This window comes from Struthio camelus, chromosome 4 (genome assembly GCF_040807025.1).
Source record: "Struthio camelus isolate bStrCam1 chromosome 4, bStrCam1.hap1, whole genome shotgun sequence".
NCBI classification, from domain to species: Eukaryota; Metazoa; Chordata; class Aves; order Struthioniformes; family Struthionidae; genus Struthio; species Struthio camelus.
Genome location: NC_090945.1, coordinates 39,544,706 through 39,568,726, shown reverse-complemented (window position 1 = coordinate 39,568,726; position 24,021 = coordinate 39,544,706). Strand labels below are relative to the sequence as shown.

At 38.4% G+C, this 24,021-nt stretch overlaps 1 long non-coding RNA gene across 2 annotated transcripts in view; it reads left to right on the top strand.

Annotated features, from left to right (window-relative positions):
- The first annotated feature begins 1,798 nt into the window (after positions 1–1,798).
- Positions 1,799–24,021, top strand: part of LOC104145547 (uncharacterized) — a 115,990-nt gene continuing 93,767 nt past the window's right edge. For both annotated transcript variants that reach the window (XR_694360.2, XR_694359.2), the window contains exons 1-4: positions 1,799–2,178; positions 5,274–5,342; positions 10,086–10,147; positions 11,007–11,122. This is a non-coding gene — a long non-coding RNA (uncharacterized lncRNA). The remainder of the gene's footprint in view (positions 2,179–5,273; positions 5,343–10,085; positions 10,148–11,006; positions 11,123–24,021) is intronic.

The window sequence follows — 24,021 nt, the reverse complement described above, 5'->3', positions numbered from 1 at the left end:
CTAACCTTTTCTGTTCTACTCTGTTTTCTTTCACCATCCATCTAGTTCTAAATACCCAGCACAGCAGAGCGCTCCTTTGCTTTTTACTGTTTTTCTCTATTCCTTCTCTCAGTTCAGAGAAAAGGCTGAAAATGCTGAGGAGCTTTCCATTACTCCTCACCAGAAGGTGTTTTTATGTTGCAGAAAATACTGACAACATTTTTATTTTTATATATTGCTAGCTATTTTGTAAAAGGTATTCAAAGGCATGCTTCTGACACTTATTTATATTCACCAGGCATCATAGCATCCCAGGACAATTATCAGGTTGCAGTTTTGATATCCATTTGCTGTGTCACAATGCAGAGAAAAGTGTGTCAAATCATGTTGCCTGGAGAGGTGCTATTTTTGAGCAAAACGTTGAAACATGGCATCTCCTCTTTCATTTTCCTGGACAGTAGGAGAGCAAAGAGCTAATCATTGAAAAAAAATCTCACACGCTTGTTATCTGTGAGAAGCTAGCATTTGAATTAGTAGATGATGATTTGCTCTGCCTATAGTCGGTATGTTCCTGTACATAACAGCAAGAGTAAAAACCAAAATCAGTCATTTTCTTACTGCTTTTAAATTTAATTTGGTATTGTTTTCATCAGCTTTAACTGAGCTTTGTTTATTGTAGCTACATGAACAGAAAAAGAGCTTTACTATAATTAGAGATAAGAATTTGTTTCTGTTTAAAGTGCTCTAAAATCCACTGCTCATTTCAAATGCTGTGGAATTTAGTGGGTGTCTAAAGGGTGTATTAGGATGTGTTAATATTGAAATCTGGGATAATTTGAGCTGGAGATTGTTGAGGAACAATCCCCCAGGCAGAAACTTTTTTTTTTTTTAAAGTTTGAGAGGTTCTTATAACGCAGTGTTGACATTGTCCCCAAACAATCAAATCACAATTCTGATCATGCCTAATTGATCTCAGTTGCTTGACATTTCCCACTGCTAGCACATAAGGCTCCCTACCCAGCATCAAGTAAGGAACCAAATTTTAAAGAACAACATTCTCTAAAACCAGACGAAACAGTTCCCTCCTCACACTCCCACGCTTCATCCATCTCACAGTGAATTCAGCTGAAGCCACTGCAGCTCTTTTCCCTGGCTGTAGGAAGAGAATAGAGGCTGCTGGCAGGCATAGCTTAATTCTTCAGGGTTTTTTTTTTTCAGAGTTCTTTCTGCACTAGATATCCTGCAAATGTAATCATACATCTTCCTCTGTCATCAGCCTGCATAATTAAAGGCTAAATCATGACATTGCTTTGCTTTGAAACATGAGAGCGAATACTGTTAAGCTGTCAAGGAGCAAATCTGGAAGCAGAATAGCTGCATCTCTAGTGCTGTAGATGCCAAAATCTTTACCATTTACATAGTAAGTGTAACCCCTTGGGGTCAGCACTGAGAAACGCCCTTTTTGGTATGCCCCAGGGAAAACTTCAGTGGCATCCAAGATTTAAATGACCTTTGAAGGCTCACTAACCTTCATACTCTCCTGAATGACCAAGAGTACCCATAGTAAGAGTTGCATCCCCTAAACCATTATTGCAGAGGCAAGTGTGATGCAGAGCACCTGTGTCAGCTGACTAAAGGTAAATTGTGAGCATCGCCTATGCAGCATTTTCTGAGTTCCCTAGCTTTACGTCCCCAGCAGTAAAAGCACTAAGAACCTGTTGAGACTACACCCATTTCCATCCTTGGCTACCCTGCATGGGGGAGGTGGCTGGCTCCCAGACAGCAGCTACTCACAGACTCAGTAGATCATGCAGGGAATCAGCGTCCTTACAACTCTCTACTCCCTACCTAATCTTGATTCAGTCCACAGTGGCAATCCCAGCTGGAAGCCTAAGAAAAGATCAGTAAAGCTGTATTCTCCTTAGAATCAGTTTGAACTGGATTCTCACTTCTCTTCTCTCTGCATGAGCACTAAGCCCCAATTTTCTCTGTCTGTCAATATATGTCCATTGTACAGTCTTCCTCATGCTCCTTCCTTTGATTTCTTTTCATCCTCTCTTCTCCTACAGGTCTCTCTTACCATTCTTGCTTTATCTTTAAATGACTGAAGAAACATAGAGTCTTTTTCAAACAGCACAGTGTTTTACATCAGCTGTAACATAACGTACCTCTTTACAACTGATCTGCCTCCCTCATAAGGTAAGATACTCTATGGATTTTGGGAAAAGAAGGAAAAGAGGCATCTAAAAAATAACTCTTGTGGGTATAGAAGGGAAAAAATAAGTAGTTCTATAAGAAAAGATCATTAGCCAAGCCAGCTGTGATTTTGGACAGTGTTCAGAAGCAAAAGTACAAAGGGAGATATACAGGTTGCATACCTGCATGCACATGAAATGGTTGTGTCATTTTTCCAGGTATTTTTACTTTTAGGTTGCTGGAAACAGTTAAAATCTGAAAAGTTGGAAATTATCTATCTTTTGGCTGAGGCAGAGCCAGCTTTCCAAATCTTGTAATATTATTGCCAGTATCAATGCACTGCTAATGTTTTCTCTTTAAGTCCCAGGTGCTAGTAGCAAGAGATTGCAAAGGAATATCAATTTTCATTTTTTGAGTGTATTTTGAGCCCTTCTGCTCTCCGCGAAAAGTTTGATGCTTCCTCAGAAGTGTAGTCTAAAAGAATAAAGTAGGAAGTAAACAAACTAGTCTCACACTTTTCCAAAGGTATGGATTTGGAAGATTTGAAACTGATAATACTGTGTATCATAATTTTAATCCAGTTGCAGGAAAATATTCCTGTTTGTAGTACTTAAAATGTTATTGAAAATGCAGTAAAGGGCTTTCTTCACTGTAACCTGTTATGTTCAGGTGCTTTCCTGATTCAAGACCTTTCTAAAGTTACAGTCTGAGCAAGACAAAGAAAGAAGTTAGTTGCTTTGCAAAATTAGACTCAATTACATAGACAGAATTCGTGCCAGTGCTGAGATTTGTATCTACCAACTTTAAACGTAGAACAGATTTCTTACTGCTAAATTGGAAATGCATGAAAATTCAGCTTATAATGAAACCGTTACACCAACTTTAAAAAAGCAGCAAAATTGTAATATAACAAGTCTTTCTCCCAACAATCTTTTATTGATCTTTCTAGTAACTTTACAGTTAGATGAACTAATATCACAGTAGAAGTAACTTGTGTCTAATAATTTATGTATCAGCTATGGCACGTTTATATACAACACAATATACAGAGCTGAAACATGTCAGTGCACAAATTTTGTAAGCCATCTGCATATACTTCACTGATGGAAAACAATTTTAAACTATCTTCCCGAATTACTGCAAAGTGCAGCTTTCACATTGAAACGCAGAGTATATTCTTAGATGCTGTAAAGATTGCACCTCAGTGTAGGCCAGAAAAATTGAAAGAACTGTTTGATATAGGTCGTCAGTGAAGTTCACTAAATTTGTGCTGGGTCAGGATTATAAGAAATTCTAAGAAGCACACCATTCTATATAGAGAATGGTCCCTATGCGACGCTCCAGAAAAGCTGCTGATCATCTAGTAGTGCATTCAGCTTCCTCTGCATAGGGGTTCTCCTGTGTACAGTTTGACAGGCATTAAATATTCAGTTGGGCCATTTCCCAGATTCTTCTTTCAGGATGCCTTTAGCGTTGTCCGTGAAATAAACGTTCTACAAACTGCCATGTAGTGCACTAGTCTGCCTTTGAATCCTGGCTGCTCCTCAAGCTCTCAATGGAGGTGAAGTCTATTTTATTCTTTGACTTTGAACACTTGTAAGCTGTGCTTTAAGGATAACATGTTATCCTTTGTTCTACAGCACTTCCCTTACTGAGGTCATCTTTCCTATTGCAGTGTTGGGGTTAGTGTCTTCCCATTGAAGACACTAATATTTGTAGCTTATTTCAGCAATGATAATACATACTAAGGGAAATTAAACACTGAGTTAAACGCAGAGAATAGAGGTTCACAGGATTTGCACTAACAAACCTGCCCCACTGATCCCTCCCCAAGAAAATTCTGTGAGCAAGGACATTTGAAATAGGCTCAGACTGATGCTTGTAGCGACCAGCAGTGAGATACGTGCTGTTATATGATTATTTTTTCTATGTTTGTGCTTGTCCTTCCAGCCATTGAGAAACATAATGCTTGTAGGAGGTTATGCTTGCCCTCATGGACTCAATAGGACCATTTCTATTCCTTTCAGAAAGAGGGATTCTTGCCGATGTTTTTTATATCTCTTTTGTTATATGGGGGTGATCAAAATCTAAAAAATGGAGACAAAACAATTGGTCAACATTCCAGAAGTTTTTATTGCATGTTATGGTGTCTGAGAAGAATGATTCAAATCAAAATGAAAACGACTCTCAGAAGATTGAAAATAGCTTGGTTCATCTTTGCACAGGAGAAATAAAAACAAATAAGTAAAAACTGTTAAGTGTAACATTGTAACTGCCTACCTAGCAGCCTATATTCAGGTGAACTCCCATTGGCTTAACCTTATTCGGTGTACATTTCATCTAACAGGTCCTTTATCACAAAGATGCTTTAAATACCAAGAAAGACAAGACAGGAGACAGAGGCGGCCTTTTAAGAAAAGATTATAGAGAAGTATGATAAAAGTAAAAGGGAAATAATTTCAAGCAAAATCAAGAGTGATCGTTGTCTGACACTAGAATTAATAATAAACAAAATGAAATGCAGCCAACATAAATGAACTCAAGTTTCCCAAATGTAAAACTCAAAGAATTTATTAAATATAAAATCATAACTCTATCTTTATTCTGTGTGTACTTGGCTCTATGAGTATGAAAAGTATGTCGTAGCTGGAAAATAACGTAACTGCTGCTTGGTAAGTAATACCTTTATTTTGTTTGCCTTTTTAAAGATGTAGATTTTTTAGAAGCTGCCATTTACATCCATGCTTTTTAGTACTTTATGGCTATGAAGCAAGCTTTGAAATGCTGAGATAGTTCTGATTTCTTGGATTGGTAATCGGCTCCTAAAACAAGACCTCTGATAGTGTCATAGATTATGTGGAGGATGTTAAAAATTATCTTCTTAGGACCTTGTCACGAAGGGCATTCATGTTCTTGCTTTACCAGGAGAAGAAGTTGAGACATTAATACAGTTAATATTAAGGAATAATAGGAAAAAAAAGCAGGAATAATTATGCATGATTACTTAATATAATTCAGTAATTCACCTATATTGGGTTAAGCTGTGCTTCTGTTTCTTGAACTATATGATTTACACGCTATTCACTCTTTTGTTGCAGGGCTGTAACAGTACGGACAACAACTTAAAGAATCATTGAACACTGTCCTCAGAGGACAACTGCATCCTGGTAAGAGATGTTATACTACTATTGAGGAGCAGCGTTTTAGGACCTCACACTGCATTTTTATGAATATAGGTGCACCTGAGTCTGCATCACATGCAGAGAAATGTTTCTAGTTCACATCAAAACTAGTTCACATCATTTTGTGAGGTCAAAATGTGGTTATGTACCTCTGCCCCTCATATAATGCATATTGTTCTGGAAATGTTTCCAGACAAGATTTCCGTATCCAGATAGAAATTAGGCCTCTGCCTTGGCCAAAATAACATAAAGCTGTTCAGCAGACTACAGATCAGAGAGTTCAATTATTCAAACACAAAAGAGTGAAGATGAGAGAAGGGAGAGCTGCAGGTTGGTTGACTTCCAAGAAATTTGTGCCTGACCTATGGCACGTGACACTAAACAGCTGCCCGTGGAGACAGTTATGGTCTATAAGTTGTCATTACATTCAGTGGTCTTAATGCTGACCACTGTCAGTTCGTTTTTAAGCATACTCCGTTGAGCCACAGGTCTAAAGGTTTGATTGTCCCTCTATAAAGAGTGAGTAATTCCTCTGCTTTTAGCAGTCTGCAATACAGGAAAAACTCTGTTATGCATGTGCGGTTGTTTTTCATGGTTGAGAATTTTTATGTAAGGATTCTGATTTATAAACTTTGCAGATGTGTATTTAAGAGCAATTCAAGAATTTACCTTCCCCCAGTTGTCTGTGTGGGGATGGTACTTTCCTCTCTGCCGGAGGTCGTTGCTCTTACAGTAGAGACAACTGAATGGGTGGTGCACATGTGCATGGTTCATCGCCTGGCACATTGATTTCAGCTTACATTATTTACAGGCTGAGCTATGAGTGTAGTGTAGGAATGCTTTGATTCATCATCCCCATGGGACTTATCATCTCTGTTGCACTTAGCGGCAGTAGCTAAAGTGCTTATCAGTCCCCGCGGGTTATAGCCAAATTCCGCGGGTATTGTGGACAGAGTCCTAAATCCACCCCATAGGGTGGACACTGTTTCCCACCCTGTGCAGCTCGCTCTTTGGAAGGGGGCAGGAGGAAGATTAACTGGCTTCCAGTGTAGCTGTGTCAGCACAATCAGCTACCCCTGCTAATTAGGAGAGGGCTAGGTACATCCAGGCTCATTGTCCCGAGAAACTTTGCACTCAGGAGTTCAGGAAGCTGAAGTGCTAAAACTGGCCATTTGGGATTAAACCTTCAGAAGGATTTGGAAAAATCAGTAACTATCTTTGTAAAGCCTAGCTTTTAAACAGGGAACTGACCTGTAGGAACCGTTATCCTGTATTAGATACCAAGGCTGCCACATATAAAGGGAAACTGGCCACCTAGGAGAAAATCCCAGGAGGCATCAAATCAGGGAGAAATTGGGAAAAGATTGTGAGTTGTAGGACAAGTTCTGAATAGTCAGCCCTCCAAGGCCAGCTACTTTCCTAGCCTCGCCGTGGAAGAAGGCATCAGCCAGGATTCTCAGTTCTGGGAGTGCTACTGCAGTTGGACTCATAAACCAGTCTAAAGTAAAAATGGCATTTCTTAGATCTTCCTGGGAGATCGGTGATCCCAGCTGTGATTTCACCTCTAATTGTTTTCCATATCTATCTCTCCTGCTTCCCAAAAAAGTACCCCCCCCACCAAACTAGCAAAGTATTTCCAAATGAGTATCTGCTGTATTTTGTGTATGGTAGAACATCTTGATGAGAAATGCAACTTCTACATCTGTTCCGCTTCTGTAGAAAAAGAGATTGAACAGTTGTCTCCTACATGCCAAATAGACTAGTTTACCTTAGCAAAATGCTACTGTGGATGGTACTCATCTCTTTTCTTTTGTTTGAATAATGTGCAGTCTGAGAGTGACTATTCTAACAGACCTTTCTGGGATCTAGTTTGTGTATACACCTGGAGCTACTTGGCACACTCAGGATTTTGTGAATGTCAGCCAGCAGGAGGCACTGAGGGGCCACTGTGGATGTAAACCAGGAGAATTTAAGCACCTCTACAGTTAGAAAGCAGTTACTCAGAATTTCTGAAAATTCTTAATAACACATTTTAGAAATAGACACCTTAATTCACAGATCCCTTTGTGGATTTGGCCTTTGTAACCTGGAAGGTATTTCAAAATGTGTTGGTGAATCAGTGGGAGTTAAGGGCTTTGATATCTTGTGTGCCAGATTCCATTTTTAAGCATCTAAATACCTTTAAATGTCTGGGCCCTGAAGAGTTCTCTGAAGCACACCAAAGTGTCAGGCTTTTCCACAGACAGAAATGACCTTCCTTGAGCAAAGAGGTTGTAGCACAGAACAAAGAAATGCGTACAGTGTTCAGTAAGATCAGAAGGTTCCTTAGAGTTATGCATTCCTATGTAGGAAATAAAACTGTAGAAGATATCCAGGCATTGATAATTATATTCAACCCATTAAGTGCAAGCGTCATACAGAGAAGAATCATTTAGAGTTGACAGGTTTTTGTATTGCCACCCTTAGGCTTACCCCATGTTTAGAGTAACCCCCATTGCTTTCCATTGACATTAATGACCCACTAACAGTTAGATTCAGTGGTTGGCAGAGTGCCAACTTTCCCCTATGCCGATCCCCACCTCCTGCTAGCTAAGCTCTCTTGTTCTCTGGATGCTGTTGCCAAGCTGGGGCCAAAGGGTGGGGCAACAGCAAGTGCACCAGAACTAGCTCTTCCCAGCATAAGTTGGTGTTACGGCCACAGCTTTATCTTTGGGGATGATGGCAGCAGAAAGTGTCAGTCTCCAAGGATAGCCTTCATCACTTGGCAGCCCAGCTCTGCTCCTTCACCTCCTTCCAACCCAGAAGGTTCAGCAGTTTGAAGGGAGCCTGCTGCAGTGAAGCAGGGGGAGCCCTACTTCTTGCAGGAGTGGAGGCTGGAGGTGTTTGACTGCATGGGGATGGGTGCTGGGAAGGGGGTGAGCGAGGAGCGCATCTTCCATGCCTAGGGAAATGGGAAAGTATACGGGGATTCTGGGAAGAGAGGCATGATAGAAAGCACAGAGAGAGGGAAAGAGGAAAAAAAAAAAAAAGAAAAAAGAAGGAATGAGACCTGTCTGTCTTGCCAGCTTTCTATAGTTCCCTGAAACCTTCCCTTCACCCCCCTCAGAGCTCCTCAAACTTCAGTATTTCCCACTTACCCTCATTCCCTTACTCCAGGAAGCTGATGTCTTCACTGACTCCTTCCAGTCCCACAGCCATACCCCTGAAGCCGTTCATGATTGGTTCCAATCTCCCACCCGAAGCGTCACCTCCTCAAACCCATCCTAGCCCCTCTGCTCCATCTTCACCTCCCCATAGCCGTACAGTCCTTGTGTAGAAACTGCCCTGCCCCTCCTCACCAGCCAACGGGCTTTCCAGCCGCAAGGGCCCCTGGGGTAGGCAGTCTGGTTTGCATTGCAAGGGAGTCTGAGTGAGCTCTGACTGGCTGCTATAACTTTGCTCCAAGGGGGAATGCTTTCTCACCCAGCAAAGCCCTTTGAAGTCAGCGGGGCTCCTCTCATGTGTAGGTGCTCACTACTGAGATCAAGGAGTGTATAATCAAATCTGAAGTATTCTGCCCTGGAGCAACCATTTGTTGCACTTCTCCCAGGGCCTGAACAATCAGTACTTCTGTGGGTCTGCACCTCAGTGTTGTACATAGCTGGTACTTACCTTAAGCTTGTTACTTTGACAAAGGTAGATAATTATTCCAGTATTTCAGTCTTCTGTTTTACTATTATCCTTCTTTGTCACAGTTCTCATACAGAGAAGAATCCTGTAATAATTATATTCTGTGAAGTTCATATAAGGCCAATGTTTCTTCTGCATTTTGCCTTTGTGTAACTATCTTCTGTCTGATACCAAACTCCAATGTTGAAAAGTAATATTTTACTCAGTGATCAGCAAGGATGGGGTTAACTATACCGTTAACTATACCCTTACAATATATGCATGTTCTTTGAAATTAACCTTTTAATTTTGATTAACATCCTGGTTAACAAAGTGTCCATGTATATTTTAGATAAGAATATATTTGACTTTTGAATACATATCTCATCCTATTAAAGGTTAGTTACTTCAAATTATGTTAGATTTATGGAACAGATGCCTACTGATTCTTTCTCTCCTTTTTTCTTATTCTTCAGTTTCTCCTCACTTGAGTCTGATCTTTTTGAGGCAGTGGAATAGGTTGCTGATTAGAAAGAGAGTCTTTTTCACACTGCTTTAAAAACTAGTTTGGCATGGGATCAGATGTAATGTGATACCCGAGTAAAGATGTGCACATAGAGCATAGTGGGTATAAATGACACAGAAAAATAACAAGAGAATAAGTTAGTGGAAACTGAGATTAATAGAGAGAAAAATAGGGGAGACATAGAAATAAAGCAAACAGCAGAAAATAGAACTTTATTGCCTCCTGCTATTGTAATAGCCTCACTAGAAATGCGTAAGTTGATTCAATTCATAAACTGTTAAATCCTCTTCTCCAGATGAGAAATGGTAACAATGTAAAATTCATGGTATTGTGACTGCCCTTTATCGACAATGAGCAAACAGCCATGACTTCTGAGCAGCTTCAGCTGCTCAAATAACATCTCCACTACAGCCTAATGCTAGAACTTCAGACTGCACAAGAAATGTCACAGAAGCTTAAAAATTTCTTAACATAAAGTGATTATTATGTATCCTAGTCTTATTGGTCTCCCAGCTATTCATATTCAGGCTTTGAACTGTCTGCTTTTATTCCAGCTCCACCATCCCAGTTACATAGAAATTGTTCAGGAAATCAGCACCAGTCGTCTTTGTGACTGGTAAGTAAATCAAAAAACAAGTGGGGAAAAAAGCAACAAGCCGTTTGGGAAACTGAGAGGTTCTTTATCACACTTGCTTGATGATACTGAAGCTACTATAAAATGAGCTATTTTTAAGGCTCTCAATTAGGAAGGAATGAATAACGGAGGTTATTAACGTTAGAGTCATTTGCTTCAGGACTGTTATTTCAGCTCTCATTTAGGCTGATAGTTGCTGAAACTTGTTAGCGGCACAGCAACTCTCTCCTGGTCTCAGTCCATTTCTAGCAAATTAGGGCTCACAGAACCCTACTGGCATGAACTGTCCTGTCAAAGCGACCTCTTATAAAGATGCAAGATTTTGATGTCCGCACATGTCAGTTAAACATCTCCTAAAGGTATCCTCAGGCATCCTGAACTGTTTGTAGGTGAACAAAAACTCTAAATTTAAGAGGATTCTGACTTCTTATTTATGCACACATACAAACAGAGTGTTCCCAGATGCTGAGATTATTGATTTGCTCTGTTTTGCTAAGAGAATAACAATGGCATAAAGAACAGGAGTTTTGTTGGAGAAATAATGAAGTGAAAAATAAAGATCAACAACAATTACACTAATGAACAGTTATATAAAATCCATTCATTAAGAGGCAGGAAAAGAAAAGGGATTATAATCCTGAAAGGATTTTAGACATGGAAAAGGTAATACAGTGGATAGCTAGATCTGGTATTACCTCACAAATAATGCTGTATATGAGAGGAAAACCAGAGAAATAAAATTTTCCTCCTAAAATTTTACCTACAGGAGAAAAAAGAGTGACTTGAGGCTGCATAAAAGAGGTGTTTTACTAATACCTGTAATAACTTTTTTTTTCTACAGGACTACCAAAAAATAGGGACTGACCAGTTTCCCATCCAGTCACTCATCTTGGGACATGCCATGTGCTCTATAAAGAGAGTAAAGAGTGGAAAGTTATGGGGAAGTCCAAACCAGCAGTAAGTAACAAAGAAGAGAATGAAATATGTTTATTTGAACCATTAAAGGAAATCAAGCTTTTATCACTGCAGTTGCAGACTGATATGTAGTTCTCTAAAATCTGAAGAAGAGCTTATTAAAAAACAAAAAACATGGAGACAAGGTGGAAATTGCAATTGCCTTGGTTGGCTGCCTGCCTGAGATCCCAAAGAACAAAATTTAAAAACTGTGTCTTTAAAGATGTGATGCTTAACTAACAACAGCAATAAATCTCTGTCAGATACTCATTTGCCTCAACAGCACCCAAACACAATGCAGATAACTTACTAGTTTATTGCAACAACAATAAAAACTGAAAGCACTAAAACGCACAAAATTGAGCCTGAATATTTGTTTGCCCATATTTTCCTGCATGTTGCAATGTAGTTACCAATTAGTGGAGCTCAGCTTGACTTTCCTGTGATCACAGATTCACTCTTATGTCCTTGTTTTTTAAGCAGTAACCATAACAAATCCTTATATGCTTTTGAATCATGATTATTACGTTCATGAAAAGTTTCTGAAAGTAAAAATATGACAACAGTATCTTTGTCTTGAGATAAGTTTTCTTACCAGCTTTGAAGTTGTTTTTTGTCTGAAGCCTTATGTCCAATAATGTTAGAACATTAAAAAGCAAATGATTTTGACATTTCATTTTAATAGCCTCACTTTGCTTTTGCCAAATATGAAAAGTTGAACTTCTGGGACATGTACTTTCCTCAACAGTGTATTTTTGGGAACACTGAGCTGGGGAGTGAACAAAAGGGAAAAAAACAATTGACTCAATATCAGAATAATAACCCCTTTTGGCATGAATCACAGGCTTTTTAAAAGATGGAAGGAGGGAAGAAAAAATCTTGCTCCATTCTCCATTCTGATATTTGTAAACATATGAATTATTCACAATGTAGTCTAGGCCTCTGTCTTGTTCAGACAATAAACTTAAGATTCCTCCCTTCAGAGTGTTCACACTTTGTGAACCCAGTGATGCACCACCCTAAGCTATGTAAGAGAAGAAGATGCATTTTAGAAGATGCATTTAGTTTAACAGAAGAACACACTGCACATGCAGTTTTAGGAGAATCCTAGATATTTCTGCATGCCGGTTCCTTATAGCTCAGAAACACATGAATGTGTCTCCTTCCATGGGACCAAATGGAAAAAATCCAGAAGCGAGAGACAAGGATGATCCACAGAGGAAGAAATTGCCCTTCAAAAACAAATTGAAGGAATTGGCATTTTTTTCTCTAAAGGAAAAAAGAAGATTGTTGTCCAGGTGCCCTCTCTAGCTCATGAAGTCTTTGTATCGTGGGTTGGTAGAGGTTGAGAGGTTGTATGTGCCCCAAGAGAAAGAGCCTGTGTGTCCCTCCTTTCTACTCATCTAGCACTAGCCACTGTCAAACACAAGATATTTGACTAGATGGATCTCTGATACGACCTAGGAAAACAGAATTTATCCTTGCACACAGCGCTTGTATTTTTATAACCTTCCTGACTGTTGCAATTGATAGCTTAGGAAGTATTTCAGAAAAAGTGGTAATTGAAAGAGGAATTGATGTAGCAGGAAGACCCAGAGAACTGAGAGAGGATCCTGGTCAGCATTGTTGCCGGATGGAGAAAAAAACAAGATTACAAACCAAATGGAATGTTATCCATGCAGTTTTTTAACAAGATATAACAGATTGTCACATTTGGAAAGATCCATATTAGTTTTACAGATAATCAAACACTGTCTGAATTTTTTAAACTAATGATACGGAGAATATTTCTGTCTTCTATCTTTTTCTTTTTTGGTCAACAGTATACATGTGTTAGGAATGGAGATTCATAAGAGTTTGGAATTTTGCAAAAACTCTAGGATTCCTTATAAAAGTGTGGGTTTCCACCAAAACAATCTGAAGGTGGAAGTCATTTCCTTTGTACTCTTAGAATAGATTTTTCAATTACAGTTTAACAGTGTGTGCTATTAAATGACTGGAGAAGAGCATTTACCTGTGCACAGATCTACGCAGAATAATCTAGTACAATAGGAAGTGCAAATTGTCAAGAGCATTATAAAAATACAGGCACCAAGTGCAAGAGTAAGTCTTTTGAGACAGTCTGTTAAAAACTGAGGCAGTTTTTTTTAAGCTCTGGCATACTGAAGTAGAAAGCATCTGTGCCATTAGGTGTTTTTTATAGGTAGAGGTAATTGTTCTTAATTATAGCTAAGAAACTTGTTTGAATCTGATCCCAAGAAACTTACAGTTCTTTTCAGAAAGAAGCCTAGACATAGTCTGTGCTTCAGAACAGTACTTTAATGCTCTTGAAACAGCCCTTTCACTTGCCATCTAAGGTTCCCAAAGTAACTTGTTCAAATTGTGCTCAATCCCACCTTAAGAATAAAAACCTATTGCAGAAAAACTTGTTCTAGTAAAGTGCTGAGCCCCTACATCAGCTCAAGACAATTATATGAAGTCCTGTTCTTACACTGAACAGACAAGTGAAGTCTGGAAATTTTTGTGTAACGCATTTTTTCGGCAACAGAATAAAGTAGTACAAATTGTGTTGTCAGAGAGGAGGAAGCAGTTACATTTTCTGATTTCAGTGTGCTGCTCTGTGGGAAATGTACAAAATACCATCTAAAAGCATGAAATAAAGTAGAGGCCGGAGGATTATCTCTCCTAAGCAAAGCTGCCAAAAATATTTATGGAACTGCAAATCTCAAGAGCATAAAGCAATTCATACCATGTTAATGTTTGTACTGGGAACTTTCCATTAGTAAATATATGAGAGGGAATAATCATATCCATCCATCTGCTTAGTGGCTGTTCAACCATGGAAGTTGCTACATGTCAATTATTAATCCACCTGGGATTAGCAAACCTTTTATTGAGGGCTAGTTTTCTCTTTATTTGTTCATATTTTTTTCTGCTATTTAAAAATATATTTTCTTACATATTTCTTGCAGATATTGCAGATGTTTTCTTTTCACTGATATGTTCCTTTTTTGATACAGTTCTACAATCAATCGCATTACTTTTTTCTAATAGAGTGATTCGGGTAAATGAACCAAATCATTTTCAACTTACTCAAGTTCTTTCAAGACTCTAACTTCGATGCCTTTGTTACAATGAAAAGTTTGTTCCACTGATAGTCATTAAGATTTTTGAACAGCCATGCTGTTGTTATTTTTGTTGATCAGGTAGTGAACTTGCCTGTTTCTGGCACAGCAACTGACAGGAATGCCAAAAAGTGTTCATAAAACGAAACTCAGAAGTGTCTATTCCAGATAAAACAAGAAACCAGTGAGAAAGGCTTCTGGTACTAGTACTTAAAAGCTAATCAAGCAAGTGATGTGTAACATTAAAGAGAAATTAACTTCAGTGAAAGAGAGTCATTTTTTGAAGCCAGCCAGTAATACCACACTGAGAAATCATTGATTTTAGCTGGAATCAAGAAAGGTCATTTCATTTTTTGTTGCTGCATGATGTTGCTTTTCACGAGTTGATTTCTGTCTGGACAGTCTTCATTACTAATGCCACTGTAATAGCACAGGGGTATAATTACATAGCATCAAAGAAAATCTTTGCAGTAAACATAGGTATTAATTCAACTTACTGATCAGAACTGTTGTAGAGAAAAAGCTAATTTAATCATGCTAATCACTGAGCATGACTCATCATGAACAACTTAATTTTGCAAATGCATGAATAAACAAAGAGACCAAAAAATAAGCTTCATGCATTACAAGATATTTTTTCTTATTTTTTAAATTATTTTAGAAGAATACAGAAACCATTAGTAATAAGATTACAAATTCCAGCTTAAGTTTACCTATTAAGTCCTTACCAAAAGGCAGGTAAGTAGTGTTAGGTATATAGCCTATATGAAAAGTTTGCCAATACTAAATAGCAGTGTTTCACTCTATCTTGCTGTGTTACTATTCTCTAGTAGTACCGAGAAAGCCAAGTGAATTAGAATCCCACCACGCGGAGCATTGTCATGCAGATGCACACAGTAGGAGATAGTCTGTGTCTCAGGGACATCACACTCTGTATAGACACAGGTCCTTGGCAGAGAAAAGAAACAGATAACTTCACTCAAGTTCACTGACTTTCCAAGACAGTTCAGTAACAAAACTCAGACCAGAGCCCAACAGTGCCAGCAGTCGCCAGCCTTTCATTTCAGTCTTTTGTGCCCTGCCTCCCCTGCCAGCATAAGCAGCAGGACTTCTTGGCTCTTCTGCCACAGCTTTTACTCTGCGCCAGGCTGAAGTCCTGTTTTTTTCGTTCTCTTTCTTCTAAGAAGACTGAAAGTGGACTGGATACAGAAAAGTTAGAGGAACTAGAAAGAGACAGATTTTATTCTTGACCAGGGCTGGTTTATATCCTGCAGACAGAGTTCTTTGGAGGACTGTCAAGACCAGAATGCAACCTTAAATGAGAAATCCCTATCTCTGTAAAGCCATAAACATACAAATGCGTATGCAGCCAAGACTTACACAAGTATCTTCACTTTTGAGAAACGGAATTGTGGGTGGTCAGCCTCGGCAGTTACCTTGCGCATCTGTTTCCCCGCTGTTTCCTTGGCCATGAAAGTATACCATAGAATCTACCTATGGAAAATACCTGCTGAATCCTGAGCAAATAGAACAGCCAATAAATCAGTCAGGCTTTAAGTCTCTTACTTTATGTTAACTGGTTTATACATTCTTAATGTACAGTGTGCAGCATTAAAGAAATATATAGATGACATTTGTGGGGGGTTAATGAAAGGTAACTTGCGCATTAAATAGATAGAATAAATACATCTTATGAACCTATTTCTGTCAGTAGTATATGGTGTTTTTAATGCCATGAAGTAATGTCATTTCCAGGTGGTTTACTTTCCCAGATTTCTGATAAAGTGAGGGGAAAGTAGACATACGGCTTTATTTATTACAAATTATTATTATTTGCAAAGGTGTTTTAAAATTGATTTTTTTGCATAAACGTAGCAGATTTCCTTGTTTCAAGGCAATAATGAATTCACAGTACCAGAAAATTCCAACAGATATATTGTGATACATTTATATATAGTATATATCCTATATATATTAATAATTGTGATGTCTTTCCACTAGTATAAAAGTGATGTTTGTTCTCATAAAAGCTTATGCAACTGTTGCTTTGCATTTCTCTCAGGTCAAAACCCACAGATTTTCTGAATAAAGTTCAGTTAGAAGCACTAAGCTTCACCTGCTTCCATGTCAAAAGCAAAGAAATAAAATGCAAATACTCTGCCATTTCAAAGCACAATCACAAATCAGTCCCCGTGCTGATTGGCTTGCATTGAAAAGTTGGCCAAGATTTGAGAATTTCTTCAAATACAATCTACCAGTCAAATCTGAAAGGAAAAGCAAAAACTGACAGATTTTGCCAGGTTTTGGATTAGTAACTTTTACGGTACTTTGGTGGGTATATAGCTTGGATAAGAGACCTTCTCACGTTTAAGGAACCAATGTCTTCTAACACTGTTCCCTATATTCTCTCTGAATGTGTGGTGTTTTGTTTCTTTTTTTCTTCTGCATTTAAATGAGCACCAGCTGTAAAACAGGGATCCAAATCCTGATTCAGACTTCTCCCAAATTCAGAAGTGTTTGGTTCTATAGTTTTAATGTGGGCCCATTTGTCCTTTCAAATGCTCTGAGACAGCAGTTACACTTTTTCTTAAATGTAAATCCCCAGGAAAAAATCGCATGCTGAAAGCTCAAACTGACAGCAGCTCACTGCTTGATAGTGCAGTGCCTCAGTTCTAATGAGGAGAATCAAGATAGTAATGATACTTGCATATGTGCTCAAATACCTTTATGCTTTTTAAAATTGATGCGTTTCTTAGAAGATTTTTGTATAATTTTTGTATACACCTGATACGATTGTTATTTATCGCTTCATAGTGAGGTTGCAGTTCTTAGTTTGATGGATTTACCAAGCAGAAAACATGAGGAAAGTTTTCTGCAGTCTGGAGCTGGAGGATGTGTGTCTGAAAAAGTGTATATTTGCAATTTTTTCAGACTGAAAAGCTTTCTTCAGTCTTTATCATTTTTCAAGGGCCCTATTCTGTCTGCCTGATGAATAATTGTAGAATGATACCTTTGTGAAATAGCCTGTTAGACCAAAGTAACTTGATTTTCTGTCTATCTCTGTTGTGCTTAATTTGTCTTACAGTTTTTCGACAAGGTATTTGATAGGGCCCTTCAGATACTACGTGCCTCACCTCACCTGCATTTGACCTTACTAGTCAAACCTTGAGTTCCATATCTACAAATTAAATAAGCAGAACTGTCTCCTACCCTGATGGGACTGGGCTTATTTGCCATTACAAAGTCATAATGACAATTTTGCAGAGGCAGAGTAATCATAAAAAAACGTTGTGAAATCTGGACGTTACATAACACACTCAAACTCCAGATGGTGAAACTAAGTTTTCTACAAACGCTTTTTAGTATTGCTGGGGGAAGGGTTGTGGAAAAGGAAAGTCAATACTGTGCATATGAACTGGAATTTAAACCCGCGCTTACCGTTAACTGAGCAGGGGAATTGTCTTGTTGCTTTTCTTTTTGGCTCATTCCCATGTGCATCACGTATGACTTACCATGCAGGATAGGATATAAAATTGTGAAGCGTTAAAACTCTGGACAGAATTAGCTTTTTCAGAGGCTATCTGTTGCTGCTGTGGCACTTGGAGGATCATATCATGGGCTGCAGAACAGATAAGTGTTTCCGCAGGCAGCAGGGTGAAGCAGATCATGTCTTCAGATGATACTGAAACATCTAGGTTTCTACTTCTGAAAAGTCAGGATCCATAGTAAAAATCTGACTCAGTCTCCAATCGGGGGAAAATTTTTTTTGGCTTTATTTTGTGGCTTTTTAAAGTTTATTTAAAGAATACATTTTAAGCTCATATTTTGCAACCAGAAAAGGCACAAATACTCTACCCAGTTCTGAATAACACATAGATATTTAAGTATTTTGCTGCCATGTGAACCAACTCATGTATCTCTAGACCATAGCATAGCACTCCATTTGTCTCCTCCACTGCTTTCTAGTACTGATGTCTTTTAAAGCAGCTGAACATAATTGTGGATTTTATTGGTTAATGACAGCAGATTCATGATTGTCCTCGGACATACAGTCGGAAAAAAAGCATGCAAGAACCAGAGAAAAATATCCCTTTTCTGTAACCCCACCTGGAATCACGATTCTTCTCTCAGCAGTCATGATATGTTAGTAACTTCTCTAGAAAGCATGAGGCCAGAACTGTGCTAATCCTGACAGTGTGGCATTTAAATCAATCCTTGTCACGAGTGACAACTGTGTAGTCCTGTTTCTGCTGCTGTGACTGCACTTTATTTTAGCTGTGAAGAATTGTAGGCATTTACATTTGGAAGTACCTGACCTGACTCTCAATCCTTTACAAATTGCTATTCTGCGTTAAATCCAGTGGCTGAGACTCTACTAAAATACACAGACCTAATAAGCTTTGTCATTATCTCTCTTCACCATCATAATATAGCAATGTCATCTAAACATAGGTAAAGAAAAATAAATTCTCTAATCTAAGAAGAATGGTCTTGGGTGCCTTCTTCAGCTGCTGCTTTCATGTTTCTAAAACTTATGTCTGCATAAAGCAGTGAGAAGAATAAAAGATCAGGGACTGAGTCAATGAAGTTGTGCCAGGCTTGTCAAAGCATCCTTGTCCGAAGTTTTTTCTTCTAAAACTGAGCTCCTGGATTGCAATGCTTCTTCCACTCTCTGCAGTTGCCTTCAGCATGATGTGCTCTGTGACATTTTGGCTTTTTCCTGCCAGTGGCAGTCTCAAGGATGTTATGGCTGAGATGTTTTGACGTGAATGTAAATTATGAGCTACATTTTAACAGTTCCTATAGATACTTGGACTCTCATCACCATCTGTTATAGCTTCTTCACTATTGATTTTAAAGCCAGGTGTGCTTCATGGGCGATTCCAGAGCAGAAAGTTCCCAGCTGCGAACAGCCAGCCAGGATCCAGGACCAGACACAGCACCCACGACACCCTAGCTCAAGTCAGTGCTAACAGAGCACGCTCTGTGGTGCACTGTTTAGGCCTGCCCAGTGGCCGATACTATTTTTTGTAATAGCCAGTGTTCACGCATGAAAAATACTGGAAAAAAGCTGCTTTTCTGTTGACTTTTAACAGGAAATTTCTAATTCCAAAATGCTGCATGTTGTTTTGAAAATCCGTCCATTTAGAGTGAGAGAAAACATTCAAATATAGTTGTTTGAGGAGAATAGCATGGAAGCAAGTGCACATCCCCAACACACTCTCTCTCTGGCTCATGTTAGATGCTCTCTCCTCTTCTGCGTTATCAACATCAAATTCACCAAACGTTAAGAACATCTAAAGGGAAGATGTTCTTCTGCAATGAAGCAGACTTATATCTCCAGCACTCCACTTCTATCAAACTATTACTGTCTTCAAGTCTTCACACAGTGTAGATCAGACTAGACTGAAGAACCCTCCAGACCAGTCTATTGTAAAAATGATACTGATTTTCCTTTAATGTCTGTAGCTCAGACAGTGTTTGTGGATAACCTCCAGTGAAGTACTCATTATTTCTGTCTTGAGAAGTTTGAATTGCACTGTATTGGAGCATCTCTGAAAGCTGTCTTCCCCCTTTTCTCCAAATCTTCAGCCACACTCGTAGCTAATGCCAAAGCATTAAGCCCAAGGTGTGATCTTCATATAACACTGTGGAGAAAGAAGAGAACAGCACAATCTTATTGTATGGGGCAATTAGTAGGAAAATTCAAGGAATGAAAATTATTAAAGTAAATGGACTTCTAACTTGAAAGGAAGCAAACTGAGATTGAGGGAAAGGGAGAAAAGAAAAGATTAATTAAATATAATTAAGCAACAAAATAAGACAGGGTGGAATAGCCTACTTAGATATCTAGGTTATAGAAAAAAATTAATAGAAATAAATAGTGTAATGGCTGTAATGAGAAGTGTATTTGTTTGAAATAGGAAGGAGAAAACAATGATAGCAATTTAATACTGAATTAAGATCAGCAAGACTCTAATATCTTTTAAAACAGAATGCTGATAAAAGCAAGAGAGAGCTCTAAATGAGGCATTTCACGGGCCAGTGTGGTGAGCTGCAGGAATTAACATTTATGGAGAGTCTCAGGGCTTTTTTCTTATTTACTGGGATTTATTCTGAGATTTCATAGTCGTATGGCCTTCTTACAGCCCACTTTCTTGGCTGCAGTTCATTTTGGATAATTATACTCTGCCTGCCGAAATACATTCTGTGCTTTTGCCTTCCTGTGAGTATTTTCTCCAGCATGTGAGCCTGAGGCTGGGTCAACGCAGGAGCGGAAAGTGAGGAGGCAGGGAAAGCTCTCTTCACCTTCTTAGGCTCTGGGAATCTCTGTCGACCAAGCCGCAGCCGGCCTCTGACGTTCGTTGAACTGATTATCAATGGTCTCGGCTATTGCGCATTCTAGTCGTATTTTCAAACGTGGTGTTGCAATGGGGATATGTGTTTACAGATGAGGAGCATGTGCATAGTCTAAGGGTTAGACTTTCTTAGCAAAACACCAGTGTTGTGGGTTTTATAGTTATTAAAAAAGAGCTATCTCTTTTCGGTGCAATGTGCTGCAGAAAGCCATGGAGAAGGGACTGTGATCTTAATTATACGTGACGTTTGTGTACATCTGGGACTATTTGTTATAATGTAAAAATAAGGTAATAGATGCTGTTGACAAATAGTGCTTTTGTTGTGAGAAGTTAAAGGAGTTCTGGAAGAAATGAACTGACTTTATGATACCACTGACTAGCTACAGAATAGTGCTGACCCTTTAGAAACCACAGACTCTTTCAAATGCTCAAGAAAGTACCCTGCTGATGAAAAGATCAGCAGCAATCTGCAAACATATTTGAGCTTGAAGTTTCTATATTCCAACTGTGGAAACTAGCTAGAGGGATTTTTTTGCCACTTCTAATGCTTCGTTTTAGTCTGGACATAGGAAATGCAGCAACCAGTCGCGTGTTCACATGCCTTGTACACAAGATTAATATGTTCAGCCTTTTGATTGCACTTGTGGCACCCTTGCCATGCTGGACTCCTTTTATCAGTTTAGCAATATGGTTTTGAATTTCTTAAGCACTTGGAACCCTATAACAGCGCTCTGAGGAACTTCGCAATGGCAAAAAAGGGTGAAATGTGAACTCAGAACCCATCTGTTACTGAAAAAGGGTATGGACACTGCTATACTTTATTATCTTTCATGTCTCCAAGATGGCATGACATTGTCCAGTGAGCCTTTGCTATGTCTGCTCTCTATCATCTCTTTTGTTTAGTTTTACCTGCAGTGCAATCAAACTGACTTCATAATCAAGTCAAGAGTTTTTAAGGAGAAGCAGAAAGAGGGCAGTTAATGTTTTAAAAACCATTTGCAAGATGAGGAAATGCAATAAAAATTCTGTTCTGGTTTCTATGTTGCAGTAGAATTACCCCCAAGATACAAAGGTAGTCTTCATAAGAAAGAAGCATTTGTCTAGTATCCTAGTAAAGTTCTTCTCTATTTAGGTCCTTTCTTTCAGCATCTGAACTGTTCATCAGGCCTGCTGTAGACTAGTTCAAATCTGCCAGTATCTATCCCAGAGCAACAACTTTACAGCTGTGGAAGGAAAGGCCTCCTTTATGTAGTAGTATCCTTTTAAAATATGAGATTAAATATTAAGGGCTTCTGAAGAACTGCAAATCTTGTGAAGAGCTGAGATCTCTCAGTATATTTCATGGTTCAGAAAAACTGTGTTTCCATGGCATTCGCATGCCCGCTTTGCAGATCGCTTTTGTACTGGCCAGTGGTGCTGCATCACAATTAGAAATAACCAAATCTCAATTCAATTGCTGAATCATAAAGGCAAGGGGGAATTTTTTTTAAAGAAACAGAGGGACGGACCATTGACACCCATGGCAAAATACAAGGTAATAATCACATGCACCAGCAAACCAAAACAGCTTGTATGGTGTTCTTCTCTCAGAAATACAGTAAATTAGCAAGAAAAAACTCTTTCAGGCTGACCCAAAACACATTGTTTAACTTAAAAGGAAATATTTGATTTCATTCTGCACCGATTGCTTTGCTTTTGGTTGGGTATTTTTTTATTTTGTCTTTAATACAATTTCATTTCAAAATAATGCATGATATTTCAAAATTAAAAATTGAAACATTTTATTTAAATCAAGCTGAAACAGAAAGTCCTAAGACTTTTTTTTAAACAAATCCTCCTCTGTGGCATGAACCCTTCATTAAATTTACCTCAGATTCTCAAAAGCTTTGGTCCCCTCCCCGGCCGTTTTTCTCTAAATTTCCTAGTCACTGAAAAAGTATTGTCCAGCTCTAATTACAGTACCTTCCATTTTCAGTGGATTTATTTTTTAGTCAAAGTGTGCACTCCAATCAGTAAAGCAATCTGGTAAACACCCTTTATGAGATACAACATATCATAATAATTTTGCTGCCATACAGATTTGTTTCAACCAGCTGTGGTTCCAACAACCTTTTATCACATGAGGGCCTAGGAATATGTTTGCAGAAGTAAGTGCCCTCAAAGTAGGCAGCGTACAGTCTAAGTAAGGGATGCTGAACAAGTAATATAAGTAAATATAACTAAAAAATATATATATGTCACATTTAGTTAGCATATGCCAGCCTTCACTGTAGCTATTTTGACAGCATATTTTCTGCTGGAGAAAATACTGAAGTCATTTGCTCTTCTGAGCCCTCTGAAATCAATCAGGATTTCTCTCTTTATGAGGCTCAAGTTTTTACCTGCAATATACAGTGAAGTCAAGGAATCGTGTAAACGATGTAGTACATGATGATATGAGACTAGGAACAGTGACAGAACACTTCACTGAGTAAATCCAGGTGGAATGTGTATTAATGGATGAGAAATATGAGAGGTCAAGAATATTTATTCAAATATAAACTTCCATCTCAATAGTTATTTTTGACTTTCTGTATTTGTTTAGTACGCTTTTCTGTTGGATTTGGTCAGTGGAATGCTATACTAGTGTTCCCGCAATGACTTATGCATGTGCATGTAGTTGAAGTAATCCCACCAAGTAAATGCTCAAAACAGCTTTTCAGTACAGCTTCATGACTTATTCATGAGGCATGCTGTTTGCAAATGAGACTGCAAATAGCATCCACCAAAGGAACTTTCTTCTGAATCATTATTAATGGTGTCTAATAATTTATACACAAAGCTGCATATAAACATATGTTTTATGTTATAATTGGTTTTGTACCAAACTATTTCTAGGTAAGTCAGATAATGAGCAATAGCAAAATACTTATCCCAAGCATTACATTTTGCTACTGTCTGCTCCTGGAGATACATTAACTACAGTATTGCTTTAGAGATCTGTTTCTTTCTTCATAATCAGACTGTAACTGTGGTATTTTTAAGGGGAAGATATTCTTCAGGTTTCCATCCTTCTTCCAAGTTTCCATCCAAATGGTTTAGAGAATAGAATTACACATAGTGCTTCAGCTGTTTTATGTATAAAACATGTATATGTTTTATATTTATCTGTGAAATACAGGATTATAAATTTAGCTGCCAAAAAAAAAAAGAAAAGAAAAAGATTTATTGTCAATAGCTTCTCTGTAAATCAAGACATTTATATTATGAAAACAACTGAGACTTTCTTGTTACAGTATCTTTCAGAGAGTCATCTTTCTTTAAGCATATGCCTATAACTGAAGAATTTTAGAGCCAGGAAGCACTAGTGTTCTCATCTGCATTAAAATTAAGTTTCATAAGGAAAGCACAGACTTGCTAAGGATGAGTTAGTAACTGT